The sequence below is a fragment of the Arvicanthis niloticus genome, chromosome 1, assembly GCF_011762505.2.
Source record: "Arvicanthis niloticus isolate mArvNil1 chromosome 1, mArvNil1.pat.X, whole genome shotgun sequence".
In the NCBI taxonomy this organism is placed as follows: Eukaryota; Metazoa; Chordata; class Mammalia; order Rodentia; family Muridae; genus Arvicanthis; species Arvicanthis niloticus.
Genome location: NC_047658.1, coordinates 37141855 through 37159211, shown reverse-complemented (window position 1 = coordinate 37159211; position 17357 = coordinate 37141855). Strand labels below are relative to the sequence as shown.

General features: G+C 44.0%; 1 protein-coding gene across 6 annotated transcripts in view; it reads right to left on the bottom strand.

Annotated features, from left to right (window-relative positions):
- Apba2 (amyloid beta precursor protein binding family A member 2) overlaps nucleotides 1–17357 on the bottom strand; it is a 232012-nt gene that overhangs the window by 86172 nt on the left and 128483 nt on the right. Inside the window, exon 4 of one of the 6 annotated variants that reach the window (XM_076935320.1) lies at nucleotides 10276–10381. The exons of the other annotated variants lie outside the window; for them this stretch is intronic. The gene's annotated coding sequence lies outside the window, so the exon portion shown is untranslated. The remainder of the gene's footprint in view (nucleotides 1–10275; nucleotides 10382–17357) is intronic. 6 annotated transcript variants of the gene reach the window in all.

Genomic DNA, 17357 nt, shown 5'->3' with positions numbered 1-17357 from the left:
AATGGGTAATGGGTAGCATCAAACGTCATACATTTTATGAAGGACAATTTGTGCCCACCACATTGACTAAGTATGGGACAAGATGAGAAATGACAAAATGCTTGTGCCCGTGATCAGCTCATTGCCTTGCAATTCAAAGCCCGTCCTCTCATGCATGCTCCCGTGATGAGCAACAGAATTCCCTTAAGCTCTGTGCTCTCTTGACAGAGAACACTGGAGGACTGTACAGGAAGAAGAGGTCAGCTGCCTTTTCCAGCTCAGGCCACAGGCCTGGAACGCTACAACCTCCAAGCTTTGGTCTCAGCTGCTGCACTCCCTCAACAAAGCCACGAGCATCTCTCTGGTCGGGAGGACATTACTGCTCACGCCATATAGTCTGTACTTTCCCATGGCCTCTGCATTGCTGGAGGTTGAACTGACCCCTTTGCCGTCAGCCAGTGAATGCTGTTCCTTCCTGCACTCTGGAGGGTGGTCTGCTGACATAACACACTGCAGACCAGCTCTGTCCTGCTGAGACCAGCAAGCTTTTGTAACGGGTACAGACTGAACATTGCCTTCCCCAGTGCAGTCTGAGCCTTCTGTGTTTTCTTTTACTTGGGTATTCTTAGCCTTACGATTCCACATAGAATTCTTTACTTTTTTGTTTGAATGTTGGTTTGGTTTTTATCTTTTTCCTTGTCTATTTTTGGCTGTGTCTGGTTTTGTTTGGTTGGTTTTTTTTTGGGGGGGGGTTCATTTGTTTGTTTGTTTGTTATTGTTTTGCTTTGTTTTGTTTTGTTCTGTTCTGTTTGAACCAATGTCTCACTGTGCATCTCAGGCTGGCTGGGAACTCGTGACCTTCTCATCACATCTTATCAAGTAGTGGGATTGCATGCATGCAGAACTAAGTCCAGCCATGCTCCTGTATCTTATAATTGCTGTTTTAATCATAGTTAATCATTCTCTATGTATGTAGTTGTCTGATCTTTAATACGCTGTGTTATCTCTGTCTCCTGATTGGATACAAACTGCTAGGGCTACAGGTTAGTGTGGTCCTAAGAAAAATACTCAAACGAGGTCAGGTTTGTGACTTAGCTTTATCATGGTGTTCTTGGGCTTGAGTGTCATGCTGAAGTCTTGCCAGTGGAAAACAGCATGCTTGTGCCCTGCAGCATACAACAGTTCCACACTCAGTCCAGTTATCAACTGCAGCCATTGTGTCAAAGGGGCAACTGTCGCCATTGTAGGACTACAAGGAGCTTCCTATGCATTACTCCAGGGGCAGTTGTAATGGCTGCATGGACTACGGTAGGCTAGATCCTTTTGAACTCGTTTGAGCATCTGACTCACCAAGTCATGGTTTGAGAATAGGACCCTTCCATAATGACACCAAAAGAAGAATTTCTTGCAGCCACATGGCTATTATTGCTGGAAGTCATACATGAAATTGTGTTATGCAAACTGATGAGTAATAACAGGAATTCACAGACTGGCCAAGCTTTATATCATGGCAATGATGAGGAAAGAAGGAGACCTTGAACCTTGGAACAGGAATTTCTAATTAGACCCAAATGAAGGTGATTATGGTGAAGTCCAAGCCAGTGCTGACACGCCGTTGACTCCAGACATAACTCTTCCAGAGGCTTTATGTTGACATCTTATAGAATCCTTATTTGAGGACTGGTACTCCATGAGATGCTCATTTTCTTCAAAGAGACCCTCCCTCCATGACTACTGTTACCATGACACCCATAACTTGGCATAAGTCAGATAGGCTGTGAGGCCAGGTGCACAGTATAAGCCAAAAGGAAGAGATCCTGCAAAAATAGACAGAACTCTGGAGCACAGGGGGACAGTGGAATCTGAGGATATTAGGTGAACTATAAAGAATGGAACCTACTGCAGCTTCCAGACGTAATATATGGGCTGATATAGGGGGAGTGGCCTTCAGTATGGCACTTGATTAGTTGACTAAAACTTGGACATGAAGATGGTCTCTACCTTGGATAACTTCTGGTATTGTAGCTTCTCTGTCATGTCACCCCAGGGAGGAAGAAATCCAAAGATAATACTGTGGGGATGATTTATACAGGTGACCTGAATGCCTACCCCAGCTAAGTTCCTAGGAGGGCCTTGAAGGCCTTTACAAAGGATCTGGGGGAAAGACCTGTGAGGTGAATGACTGCACCTTGGAAATGCCCATGTTTGCTCTGCTTTCTATACTTGAAGGAATCCCACATCTGAGATAGGTTTCTGGATGTTCAGAATAGTAGAAACCAGGAGTCAAAAGGATGCATGTTGGCCATAAGGAAAAGCAGGGCTCCAGTCACAGTCAGAATGTTTTACCCTACAGACGGAGGTCTCTGGCAGTGGCTGACTACTCACACTGACTTGGGGACAAACAGATGGGCATTCTAGAGAAATGGTATTGAGTCTTCGAAAGAGGGACTCATGATTTCTCACCATTCCAGATTAAGTCAGTTAGCACATCTCAAGTCCCTGTGTCAAAGAGGAGGCAGGCATCCCTTGAGGAAGTACTGAACCACTGCCAACTGTTCCACAAACAGCCTGGCGACACTCTCTAGAAGACTACGAATGGGGTCAGGGTGCCAGTTACACCTTGGGAGAGAGGGTTACTAGATGCTGGTTATGAATAAGAGACAAGTTTCTGACAACACAAAACATCATTATTGCCACTTGTTAAAATGAGGGCCTACCTTGTTCAGTTCTGACTCATGGTGGGCCCAGCTGGAAACACTATGGGTTTACTTTCCCCCAACCGCTGAATATTCAATTGGATTAAATGTTTTCTGCAACTGACAGAATCCACTCAGCACATCTGTGACTCATAGAAGAAAGGCCATTATTGTGGACGTTTCTGGAACTTCCGAGAAATGAAAGTGAACATAAATTCCCATTTTTGGTGTGTGTGGTGGGGGGATATGAAAATCCATACCGACATCAATGACACACTAAGCAGGGTTTAAGCTGAGTCTTATCAGCGTCTTGTTTAATTCACTGATTCGTCCTCTGCAAAAGATAAGGACTACGGACTATCATATACTCGGTCAGATAGTGATTCCATTTGCAGTTGCTATCTCAGATATGACATTGCTGTAGGAGGAAAATCAGCTCAGCCTTTGGTGTATGGTGTGGAGCCATCACCCCAGAGAAAGCCTTTTCCGCCACACCAACCTGAAAGCATCAGCAGAAGCAGGGTATCTTTTCCTGGTTAGGCCATCGGTACAGCTCTGCAGTGCTTTATCCAGACTAAGTCAATTCTCATCTCTACAGCGAATCTGTCTGTTGAACTCACAATCGTCTTAACAGTCCAAAGATCCATCACAGGACATGCTCCACAAACAACTCTGTGCTGACTGACTCTTATTAGTAAGAAGGCAGTCTCTGTGAGAAAAGGCCTTGTAAGGAATCCAGCAATAAGAAGACAGGAAAGCCAGCCCATGACAATCCTGAGCCCAGCACCTCTCTGAAGCCTCTGAAGACTCCATGGCTAGAGCACATCAGGTCAGGACTCCCCTCTATGCTGGAAAACAAGTCATGTTCTTTGTGCTAAAAAATGAATTCTTTTTGCATCCTGGATCTCCCACCTTCTACTGTAATCTTTCCTGTAGGCCATAGGTTTGTTTGTTTAATTGACAGGTGATACATCCGTACAATACACAGATATTTTCTTCCAAAGAGGAAGAGATACAATATTGAAGACTCCCCTTGCCTATCTGAAGGGCAACACAATCACATGGGAACATTCAGCTTCCACCTGTCTGTAGAGTCACCTGCTTCTGAGTGGGGACCAGAGAAGACAGAGGCACTGTGGTGTTCAGTCTGCAGCACAGTCTGTTCTGCTACTCCTCGATGCCCTGACACAGCAGACATGAGGGCACTCAGTGTCCCCGGCAAAGAGAAAGTGCCCACAGGATAATCTCAGACTGGCCCATCTCTGGGAAACTAAAGCAAACCCAGGCTCTTGCCTGTTTGCTGAGTTCTTCTGAGAAACAGATTCTAGCTTGCCACTATGCTACTATTGCATGGATGTGGTTCAAGTGAGTACCCAGTGGTTTGGAATTGAAACCCCACTGTGAGGTGTGTCAGGGGACAGAAGCTTGATGGAGGTGTTGTTTGTTCCTGCAGTGTTGGGGATTGGGTACTCTCCCAATGAGCCACGCTCCCACATCCATCTGTCTTATTTAAAAGTTGGGCCTCTGAGAAATCTGGAATAGTAGCTGACATCATTTCACCTTGGTGGTGTGTGTGCACGTGTACATGTGGAGGCCTATGGCAGACTGTGGTACCTTTCTATAGAGGTTAAGTCTGGTTCTCCCTACCTGCCCTATGCTCCCAGAAATACGACCCAGACTCAAAATTATATTTACAAATACATTGGCCATAAAGCTAGACTCTTCTCTGACTAGATTATAACTTAATATAACTCATTTATTCCAATCTATATTTTGTCATGTGGCTGGTTACCTGTGCTCAGGTACCATGTGTCCGTCTCATCACATCTTTCTGGGTGAATATCTCACACCTGCCTCTATCCCAGAATCCTTTTTGCATCCTGGATCTCCAACCTTCTATTACAATAGGTTCCTATAGGCCATAGGTTTGTTTGTTTGTTTGTTTAATTGACAGGTGATATATCCATACAGTACACAGATATTTTCTCTATACCTTTCTCAATCACTCTCAGCCTTATGTTTTAAAAAGTTACTATTATTGAATGCACAATGTGTATGAGTGTGGGGCTTGGGGTGTGGCCTCTGGTGTACGTATGTGAAGGTCAAATGACCACTTTCTGGAGATGGTTCCTTCCTTTCACTCTTTTTTGTTTGCAAGGATGGAACTCAGGTCATCAGGCTTGAACAGCCATGGGGGAACTCCCAGTCCCAGAGATGCACGTCGGAAGAACATAACTATGCTACCTTTTCCTGAGCCAACTTCTTAAAGACCTCACCACTTCTCAGGACCATCAGCTGGAGGCTGGAGAGACGAAGCCTCTAGCACACATACCTTCTGGAGCTAATCACATCCTATGGCCCCGCCCCTGCAATGCTGCTTCCATCTTCCAGCCACTCTCTTTCTATGCTCAATTGTTTTTTTTGTATAAGCCTCTCACTATTTAACCTATTGCGTGGTCTACCTCCTGGACAAATGATGGCGGATGACTACAATGGCTTTCCTTGGTCCTGGTTCCACTCCCAGTGTGAATGAGAAATGTTTAAGTTCAATAAGATGGAAACAGTGGTCAGCAAAGATGTACCACCAGCCCTGGCATCCTCTAGCATCTGCTAGCATCTTAGACCAAAACAGCAGGTCAACAGAAGCACTGCAGGACCGACAGGTTGATGAAGCCTAACCTGTTCTTGATTAAAAAGAAATGTCAAGGACCAGCTGGTGCTACAAACTGAGGATCTGTCAATCAATCAACCAATAAACGAGCAAGCATTTAAAAGTAAATCAAGGGCCTGGAGGAATGGCTAAGCAGTTAAGAACACTTCCTGCTCTTATAGAGGATGGGGTTTCAGTTCTCAGCACCCACATCAGGCAGTTCACCATCTCCTATAACTGTAGTCCAGGGCATCTGACTCCTCCTCTAGTCTCTGTGGGCATCTGTACACAGATGCACATACTCACATATAGATGTACAAAGATACATATCATCTTTTAAAAAACAGACTGAGAAGCAACTTTCTAAAACTGCAAAGGTGATCTAACAGCAACACCAGAATGTCCTGACTGGCAGGGAAGCAACAGAAGGCTTTCTGTAGGTGGAGGAGGAGGGGCAAGGACGAGGAGCAGGGCACCAGCTGCCACTGTCCCCTAGCAGCTTTATACAGGTCATTCCAGCTACAGCTGCCACTACAGGACAGGGCTTGCTCTGTGGAGATCTTGAAAAGTAGAGACAGGCAAGCTATCTGTCAGACAAAAAGGCTGTCTTACAGAATGGACAGACGAAACAGTACAGCTAAGAAAAACGTTCACCCAGATGCCAAGTGCTTCAATATAAAGACGCAGTGGCTGTCCTATTCACCAGCAGTTAGAAAAAGTGACAGTGAAAAGCATCTCATGGGTACAAGATTATAAAGCATCTATAAAGAAACAAGAAAGACAAACATTTTGCATGAAAATAGACACTATGTTTCTGGGATGAAAGAATACTGTAAAAAAAAAATTTTAATTTGGTTTAAATCAATTTATAAAGTCAATGCGCCGCCAGCAGACTCCCCAGTGAGAATAACAAAGCCGTGGCAGCCAGAGAAGTAACTGCAAAAACACTGTAGAACAGCAACAAAAGATGAAAATCACAATTACATGGGAAGTTTTTATGGGCACAAGAATATACAGGAGTATCAAAGAAGACCATCGCACGAGGGAATTTAGTATATGATGGTGGTCAGTTTTCAGATAATGAGGATAGGACTATAATCTTTGTAACTCTTTTAGTTAAAAAGCTATATCCGCCCCCAAACTTTTCACAAAGATACACCATAGAGAGGCTAAGGTGGAAAGTAGACAACCCTAGAACACTGGGTGCTCAACACAGGGAAGGCCTTTGTGAATGACAGACATCACAGCACTCAAGGAAAAGAGTGGCCCCCCATGAGGCAAGAGTAAAGCAAGCCTCATGCCCCATCTGTGGGAAAGGCTGCTGACTAAAACTGGAGAGGGAATGTGGGTGGGGCGGTAGAGGAGTGGCACCCTTGTGAGCTGCTAGTGAAAATGCAAATTAGCACAGCATCCATGGGACCCAATGTGGAGAGTACTCAAGAAACTAAAAGGTTAAGTATAACATGCCCTACCAACCCTATTTCCGGACATGTATTCAAAGAAAATGAATTCAGGCTGTGGAAGATATGTCTGCCCACTCTATTTAATGCACAGTCATTCACAGTATCTCCACCATGCAGACAGCCTGCACGTCCTTGAGCAGTGGATGGGTAAAGAGGATATGGCGTACACACAAGACAATGTCACTCAGCCTTCAGAAGGAAGGTCATCTTCCCATTTACAGCAATGGGTGAACCTGGAGAGAGTCACGTCAAGTGCAATAAGCCAAGCACACAACCATGAATCTCATGCTGTCAGTGGCATGAGAAATCTACTACAGGCAAACTCTGGGCAGCAGAGGGTGGAGCAGTGGCCAAGCGGCGTGAGGCAGGAGGGGGTAGGCAGGGGCTGGGCAGAGGAAACAAGGCTTCAGTTATGCAAATAAGCATGTTCTAGAGAGCGGCTAGAGAAGCAAAGTTAGCTCTGGACCACATAACTCCAAACTGGCTGTGGAGGTAGACTTTCTATTATGTGCGGGGTGGGGGTGGGCGGGGTAAGTGGTCAGTTTTTCCAGGTGGATGTCAGTGGCATAGACTGCAATGACAAGTGCTTTCACTCGTCCCCCAGGTCGAGAAGTTGTGTGTGCTCATCAGGTACAGCTTCTGTGGGTTTTAAGAAAAAGAATTTGGATGATACTAATGGAAAAAGAAAAAAAAATGCCATTTTCCTTTTTTCATTTTCCTATCCATGGTTGCTAAATGAGGATCAGGTCAACCATGCAGCCACCACGACAAATACATTTCAACCCTGCATTTGAAGGGAAAACTTACAGACCTATAACAAAAAGAGACGGATCACAAATCATGGCCTGGAAGAAGTCAGTTGCCAGGTGGGTACCAACACACCCTCTGCCAGCGGTTCTCAGCCTTCCTAACGCTGTGACCCTTTAATATAGTTCCTCATGTCGTGGTGATTCCCAACCATAGATTATTTTCATCGCCTCTTCATAACTGTAATTTTGCTGCTGTTATGAACCATAATGTAAATATCTGTGTTTCCTGATGGTCTTAAGCAATCATGTGAAAGGGTCGTTTGACATCATTCCCTCCCCCCCTTCCGCAAGGGGTATCGACCCACAGGTTGAGAACTACCGTGCTTAGGGCATATCAATTTTCTAAAAAGCAAACAATTAGCCCAATGGGAAATGAGAAAAAAAACACAGGAAGATAATTGACCAAAGAGAGGGACAGGCAGGTATTATTGACCTCATAAAGAATCTGGGAAACCAGAGAATCGAAATCCTCCATCCCATTTGAGCACCACTCTGGAAGCAACATGGCAGCCTCCTGTGAAGCTTCGGAGGCAGAGGATCCAGCCATTCCACTTCCTTGCTGTTTCCTCGAGAGAACCATTAGCCCACAAGCATCCCGTTTGTGAAAGCAACCATCAGGAAACAATCTAAATGTTCATTAGCAGGAAGGCGATCATTACATGGTACCTAGTAAAGCAGCTCAGGGAAACCTCGGCTGCAGTTAACACAAATGAGGCAGAGCTCCTGATGAGACTGATGGGGTAGCTCTCCCTGAGGAGGCAAACAGCACAAAGACTCGGGGATTCTGTCCCTGCCTGTAGAGCCCAGAACAGCTATGTTTGTTGCTAAGCCTTGGGTAAGGTGTGTGTCCCCCATGGTCTCGGGTGTTGAAATTTAATCCCCAGAATATAGTTTCCAGGGGGAGGAAACAATCCAATTGACTACAGGCACTGAGCTATGGAGACAGGAAAACACTTCTAAGGATATTCAGAGGTGGACCTTATGGTGATACACAGACATGGCCATATTAGGATGGGTCCCAGTGATTGATTCCTAGGTTTTTGTTTTGTTTGGTGTGTGTTTGTTTTTTAAGAGAGGGGAGAGATGCACACACATACACACACAGCCATGATGGCACACAAAATTATCCAAATGCTTTTAAAGAAAATATGAGGGCTACAGAGATGGCCTAGCAATTAAGAGCACATACTGCTCTTGCAGAGGACCCGAGTTCTAGTCCCAGTACTCATATCTAGCACCTCACAATCACCTGTAACTCCAATCCCAGGGGATCCAATACCTCTGACCTCCAAGGGACCTGCACACACATACACATGCCCACATACATACACATAGTTAAATACAATAAACCTTTAGTTAAAAGAAAACACAGGAGTTGAGAAATGGCTCTGTGGTTAGGAGCACTGGATCCTTTTCCAGAGGACCTGGGTTCGATACCCAGTACCCACATGGTGGCTCACAACAGTCTGTAACTCTAGTTCCAAAGGACTCAATGTTCTCTTATACCTTCCTTGGGCACCAGGCATGCAAGCAGTGCATTGACATACATGCAGAAGAAACACCCACATGCACAAAAAAGAAAGAGTGAGATAGAGACAGAGAAAGGAAGCAGACTTCCAACTATCCATAATATCAAAAATAAAAGGCAATAGAGAACCAAGCTAAGGAGAAATGTGAAAGGGCCACTCTTCTTAAAGGGGTGCAGTGCTGGACCAGCCCCAGAAGGAAGGGAGAAGGCAGAGTGAACACAGAGCCTGAGAAAACAGCTTCCAACTCACTGCCAGCAAGGTAGCTGTGGGACCCTCCTCACTCCACAGCTGGACTGAAGGGCAACCCCAACCACTGCACAGAGGAAAGTTACATCAGCCTCCAAGAGTCAGAAAACACCAGAGCTCCTGTCTAGTCTCCACAGTTCTCTCCCTGCCCATCCTCCACATTAATTTTCCTACAGGCAGAAGGCAGTGGGCCTTATTCTCCAGCTCAGGTCAGGGGCCCAGGAGCAGTGGAGTTCACCCAAGGTGACACTGGAGCAGTGCAGTGACCCTGGCTGTGACCTCTCCCTTGATGGAATAGAGCTTGTGTTCTCAGATGTTTTTCCAGCATCAGGTTCTCCCTGCTCATGGCTCTACCATCTTCCAAGCCTCTTGGACCTCATTTTTGCACAGAAGTGATGCTTCACCGGACTCTGAGCATCAAAGCTGTGTCCTTTAAGCTTCCCTTCGGCCCTCCCATCCACAGTCAGGAGCCGCTCATTGGCCTCTCTACCATCAGATACCCCATGCCCAGACTTCCTTCTCTGCAGCTGTTCTTCCTCAACTGCCTGTCCCTCCTGGGAAGATGCCTCTGGCAAGAGGATGTCCCAGGCCTTTAGGACAGCAGCTTATTCCTCTTACCCATAGGTCCATGAAATTTAATTCTCCATACAGGCCCCTGTAGGGAGGGAAACACTGCTGCCACTATGTAATGGGCCAAAGGAGCCGAGAAACGGAAAATCAGACGGATACAATCAGAGTCTCTCAGACAGCAGCGTGGTAAAAAGCACTAGAATGTTTCCAGTGCAGGTAATGAAAGGGCGTCTCCAGAGCTTGTCACATCCAGCTCTCAGCCAGGTAGCAATGGGAATTACTGGGAAGCTGAAATCCACGCATCTTTACCAATAACTCTCCACGTTAACTTACCAGTGCCCACACTCCCCTCAGAGACCTTGTCCCAGCAGGCTGGAACCGACCCCAGGATTAGCTCATGTGCAGACAGGGGTGCGAATTGTTTTCACTCAGCACAGGCCTGAGGAGGAAGAGAATGCAGGTGTGGTGAGTGGGTGTAGGAAGCCAGGGGAGACAAAGGCAGCAGTGCAGGAATAGAAGCATCTACTAACGAGAAAGACTACCAACTGGTACCTCCACTAGAGAACAAACTGGGAGAAAAAGCTTCCAAAGCAGAAAGGGGCCAGCCCAAACAAAGAAAGAATAAAAAAGGACAGGAATGGAGGGGCAGCTCCTGAGAAGGAAGAAAATATGGGTGAGCCTCAAAGCAGCAGTGTAATAATAAAGCCAAAGAGGTACTCAAGAAGGGGAGCCATCAGGAAGACAGAGCCCAAACAAAGAAGAAAGCATAAGCAAGCTAAATCAACAGAAAAGCGAACCTGGGAGATTGGGAGCTTCAGGAAGGAGGAGGAAAAGGGAGATAGACCAGCAGCTCGATCAAGGAAACTGAGCAGAAGCTTCCAGGCTTGCCCTAGGCTCAGCGCCCCACTGCTTGGAGTCTCTTCCTCCTGGGGGACACAGATTCCCTGAGCAGATGCAGAAGCCTAAGCCTGAGGCCTCCCACCCACAGCAGCACACATAGAATCTCAGCAGGACTGTCATTGCTACCACAATCTGGACGCTCAGTCATGTCGATTGCCTTTCTTGGGAAGATACACAGACATATTAATCAGCACACCTTTGCTTTTTATTTAAACAAAGGAAGCTATACAAGATTATATTGAGTAGGTAAGATGGCTCAGTGGGCGGGCACGTTTGCCACGAACATAAAGACCTGAGTTCAATTTCAAGGACTCATTGTGGAAGGAAATAACCAACTCCCACAAGTTGTGCTCTAACTAATACAGATTAATTAATTATTAATCCATGGCATGCACATGGCCAAACACATGACTACACACATACATAATAAACAAATAAATATAAAATAAAATAAACTCACAGTGTCTTTGGTCATGAAAACCAAAGGCTGCTTTGCAAAAACAGATCTCAGCTCGAGTACTGTAGAGCAAGCATATCCTGGGCTAGTGCTTGTGGTTCTTGCTTCCCTTCTCGACTTCCCTTGACAACAGAGATGGTCAAGTAAATATCAGTGGGTAGGTAGGGCCATTTGCAGGTCCAAAGCCATGCCCATCAAATCTGGCTCCTGAAAGGACCCTTGCTGAAGCCTGAATGCTGGCAATCACTCCACATCTGAGTTTTAGTCTCACACAGGTAAGTAAAGAATGATGTCACCTTGGAAAGTCATTTTAAAAAATCTGCAGGTTGGTGCACTCCAGCCTCGTGTAGAAAATTTGAGAACTTTCTGCAGTGGTAGACTGTTACCTGCTCTGCCCCATGCTGTGGGCACTGAGCCTAGAGACATGGCCCGTTCAGCTGAAGAACTAAAGATTTAATGTTTTACTTCATTTATGAAGCTGCACCCAGCTAGCAGATGTCAGATTAAAAGTCTAGCTCTGAGATGCACAGATTAAAGGGATGGTTTGAAAAAAAAAGAAAAATAATTAGAATTTAAGATGAATTCCATGGAAATAGTTCCTCCTGGGTTTCTACAAAATGGGAGGGATTAGTTGGATTTTTTAGCAAGATAAGTAAGTGGTTCTTCTGCCAAGTGCTGTGGGCTGCACAGAAATATGCAAATCAGAAGAAAGCAAGATGAGGTAGGCCAGGCCCTGGCTGAGTAACAGCAAGACAAAGCCTTGCTCAGTGGATAACTGTTGGCCACAGAGAGTTCCCAGCAGTTGGGTCTTTTCATCCCTAGACGAGGACAAAGAAATCCAAAGATCCTCAGAAGAGCAGACCACACAAGGCTGAGGGATGGAAGCCATTAGGCACAGTGCTGGGAGCCTTCCCACTTCCCACACGAACAAGACAACACAATCTTTCCTGCAGGTACTCTGTGAGCCTGCACGGAAAGGCTCAAATCATTGACAGACTAACCAGAAATCCTCACCACTAATTGTCTGTCATAAAATACCCATAATAGGCCATACCCAAGGTAAAGGCTCCCCCTGAGAACCGTTTACCAGAAGGTTCTAGGTCGTCTGCACACAGATTTCATTTCCTTGGGCTACATAGTGGAATGGATGGACTGTATGGTATGTCTGTCAGTCTGTTGAGAATCCTTCATTCTGTCTTCCACAGTGGCTATAGTAAGCAGCACCCCTCGCCCCCACCAACAGTGTGTCAGCAATCCCTTCCCTCCGCATCACCAGCACGTGTTATCTGTTATTGACAAAGTATTCAGAAAAGCTAGGGTACAAATCACCCTAAATGTCCAATCAATGGATGAAAGAAGAAAATTGAAAACCATTAGCATATGGAATATTACTCAGATAAAGTTGTATTACTTGTGACAATCTGACTGAGTCCAGGGGATGTTTAGTAAAATAAGCCAGGCAAGAAAAGATAAATGTTGTCTGATCTCACTCATATGTGAATCGAGTAAAAGTTTTCTCATGGAAACAGACTACAGCAATGGTTACGAGGGGGTAGTAAATAGGTTGATAACTATGGAGAGAGAGACTGGTCAGTGAGTCCCAACTTGTGACCAAAGAAGAAACAAGGTCTCGTATTTGATTACATAGTATGGTGGTTGTAGTTAACAATAACACATTGTACATTCTAAAGTAGCTATAACAGAGGAAATGTTGAATGTCTAAAGTGAGAGACATGCTAAGTATCTCCATATGATCCTTATACAACATCTATATCTCTATATACATATATATATATATATCTGTGTATATATCTGTGTATATATCTGTGTATATATATGTGTGTGTGTGTGTTTGTGTGTACTTGACGGACATGCTAAGTGCCTTCAGGTGAACCTTACACACTATATGTGTGTATTGAACAGCATACTAAAAATATGTACAATTAGTATTTATCAATTTTTTAAAAGTTTTCATGCAAGTGGTGATCTTATGAGATCATCATTTTCCCCTTAAAGAAAGGGTAGATGCCTCTGCTATATACAGCCCTCTGTATATAGGTAGGGTTAGAGGTGAGGCAATGCATGGAATGGCTCACGGTCTATTCAACACACACTGTACCCTGGAGGGTATTAAATGTATGGCTGTAAAGTTCAGATTCCGAAATATCATTTGGTACTACCAACCATGACCTGGTGGAAAGAGAAATATCATTTCCAAGAGATGCCACACCCTGCTATAATATGCTACCTTACATCTGATAACCCTCCAAGAAAATTCAACCAGAAGCTCTTAATGACATTTGAAGAGCACCAGAGAGCTGCCACAGTAACTAGGACCAGAGGGTCTGAGGTGGGGACCTGCAGGGAAACAGGCCTTGGTAACTCACCACTCAGTGTTAGCTTTCTACTACTCAACATATGGAAAATCAGATATCTGCAAGCCACAGGGCTGGAGGGGAAAAGCGGCAAATCTTGACAACAGGATGAAGTGGAGCTTCTGGCTGTCTCAGAGGCTGGGGAAAGTTAAAATCTGTGGCTAATACAGTAGGGACAACCAAGAGCCAAGTTCCCAGGGACACAGAAGTGAGCCTGAATCTGGGAGTCTCAGGGAAGATAGATACTAGAACCATGATGTAGATATTTAATTATTTCTAACCCTGTTAGCTTCCAAATGAATGAGAATTCGGCTATGATTTATTTATTTAGCTTTAGTGTAATTACTGGGTGAATAACCCCTAGTCTATTTTTCTAATGCTAGGCCATTAATTCCCAGCTGTGCTCCCCTGTACTTGCAGTTTGACTCTTCTGAGGTTCTTCTGTTCCATCCCTATGTTCTTAGGGTCCACTCTACTTTGGGCATGTGCTCCTGGTCTGTCATGTCTCATGGAAACCTTCTGTCTTCTCCTTCTTCTTTCTTCCTCACCCTCCATTTCCTCCTTCTCTCCTCATGGTCCCTTCCTGTGACCTCCAACCCAGTAACGGAAACCCTGCCTCCTTCCATGATCCCCAGTAATTGGCTGTCACCACTTTTATTTAACCAACAGTTTTAAATTGGGGAAACAAAGTGTATGAAGGAATTCATTTGTCTTGGGGCAGCCATATCTTGGGGGTCCAGAATTTAGCATTAGAATACATAGCAGTACCAGATCAACCCCCAAAATATATTAACAGGACAAACAGTGTGTTTACATATCCCCTACCTGACATACTTAGGAGCATAGGCAGTTTCCATTTCAGACTTGTTTAGGGTTTTGGAATATTTGCACATACATAATAAGAATCTTGAGGGTAGAAACTGGGTCTAAATAGAACATTAAATATTTCACAGATTATACACATAGCCTGGAGGTGATTTATGCAATACTTGTGGTGTCTCAGTTTCCTTTCTGTTGCTGTGATAAGATATTTTGACAAAAGCAACTTAAGGGAGAAGAGGCTAAGTTCAGTTCACATATCAAAGTACCATCAATCAAGGTAGAGAAGCCAGGAGCCTAAGGTAGCATTACACCCAGTCTTAGAAGAGAAGAGTACATGCATGCACTCAGCTCCCTTTCTCCAGGACCCCTGCCTTGGGAATGGTGCTGCTGGCAGTAGGTAGGTTTTCCTTTCTCAATACAATCAAGATAATCCCCCATAGACATATTTGAGGCCCATCTCCCAAGTTAGTCTAACATGTGTCAAGCTGACATTTAAGATTAGCCATCACAGCTCCATCCTTTGTCAACACAGCCTTTCCCACTTGGTCCCACAGGCTCTGATTCTAGAACGTTGTACATTTTGGGTTTTTAGTTTTGAAATGTTCAACTGTATAGGTTTGGCTTATAATCCAAAATATAAAATGAATAGTCCAAGTTCATATGAATATAAACAAATGAACAAGAATAGAATAATTTGGAAGCATAGAAAAATATTCCCACAAAGAATTCCAAATCATCTGTGTGGATACTGTCCTCTCACGGAGATGGCACCTAACTCCTACAAGATTAAGATTCCTGTCAGCAGTATAAGTTATGCACTCCTGATTTAAGAGGTCTACATTGACACTTCCTAGAATGACTATCTGGCCCCAACCTATAATCTGCCTAACCAGAAGAAAAACATTTTACGTTATGATTCTTATCTGTGCTCTTCAAAAGTATCAAGGTCACCAAAGACCAGTAAGGTTTACAAAACTGTCTGGAAAAACCTCCAGGCTTAATTCCTGAACTTAATACAGTCACAGGTAAAAAAAAAAAAATCTAAGAAAATATAACTCATGGGCAGGTGTCAGTTAATAATCTCATATGGACCTGGGTTCACCAGCTGCAAAGTCTGTACCATGTAGCCAGCGGCTATCAATAAAGAAATGAATTTGATGGTTAAGGGGCTTTCTCTGCCTCTATCAGTGGTACCACTGCATATCTGAAAGCATGTCAAAGCTTATCCACTCAGTATCTATGTGTTGATAATTAGTTCAAGTAAACTTCAGAAAAAGATGCATCCCCAAAGGAAAAGAGAAGGAATCACATTGAAAAGGGTGGTCCACCAGTGCTGAGCGCTGGACAGATGTGTGCCCAGTTACTCCGTCTCACTTACACAGGGCAAGAACTGACAGAGTCATAGAGAGTCAAGCCCGAAGCCTGAGGTAATGATGTACAACCAACCAGCAGGTCAACGATGAAAGCAACGATGTACACACTACGGTTAGCAGCCTTCACTCACTGCCACACACACCCCTGTACCGAGGACCTACACTCCAGTGCACACAGAATACTTCATCAAAATTAATTATATAGCAAAGTCTAAATGTAATAAACACGTTTCAAAACATTGACAGCGAAATGACATTTCAAACTACGGCATAATCGAGCCAGAAATAAACAACAAAATACAACTTGGAAAAAAATGCACAAAAGTAGCAAATTAGCTCCTTTAAAGTGACCCTCAGATAAATGATAAACTGCAACAATTAAACATGTTTTTAGTTAATGATGAAAATATAATGTGTCAAAAGCTATGCTTCACGCTCGTGTTCTTAGTAGCCCTGTTCATAATAGCCATAGATAGAAGTCAGCTAGTATCTCTGGATAAAAAGAGAAATAAAATATAGTTTCATATACAGTAGAATATTATTCAGCCTTAAAAGGGGGACATCCTGACATGAAAGCCATTATTTATTTTAAAAGAAGTTGACAAATATTTTGATTCCACTTGAATGAGGAAACTAAAAAGGTCAGCACCATATACAAATTTCAGAGAGGCCCTGTTAGAATATGGTGGATGGAAAGACAGGAGAGATGGAACCTTCTAGAGATTGGTCTAAAAATACAAAGGCACCACTGACCCACACACTGCAAGATCATCATACCTAAGCTATATACTTGTGTTTTACCACAATTACAATAGCAATGCAAAAGCCAGTTTAGAGAGATGTTTGCAACGTTACATTCATATGTTAGACAAGGGGAGTAGAAAAGTATGTATCTACTGTTTTTCTTTCATGTGGTTTTAATGTAACAGCATGTTTGATCCCAAGTAAAACAAAAGGAAGGGAAGAAATATTTAAAACAAAATGAAATGGATAACAAATCTAAAATAGAATAACCTCAGGCATGGGGCAGGGAATATCATAGAAAACTCAAGACCACCCTGGGCTACAAATAGCAAGTCCTTTTTCAAAAGAACAAAAGAGGGGTGCTCAACAGAGCCAGATATTGATTCTTCAGTGGAAATTAAATTAATAAATCCCCCAAAAGAGTGGTGAAAATTCCGAAGGGGAAGAAGAGAAGCAAACATTCAGAAATGTGCGTCAACGTGAAAACGTGATCAGTTCTCATATGACAGTAATAAACATTATAAACAAACCAATACCAGTAAGTGTGACATTTTTATGAGATGAAAAAATGACTGAAAACATGTGTGATATAAATGCTGTCAACTTGACCTAACGTAGACTCACGTGGAAAAACAGTCTCAAGGAATCACTGTCTACAATGGATTGGCCCATGGGCATGTATGTGTGTGGGGGGGTGGGGTCTTAATTAAGTTAATTGGTATGGTGTAGCGCACAGCCTCGCCG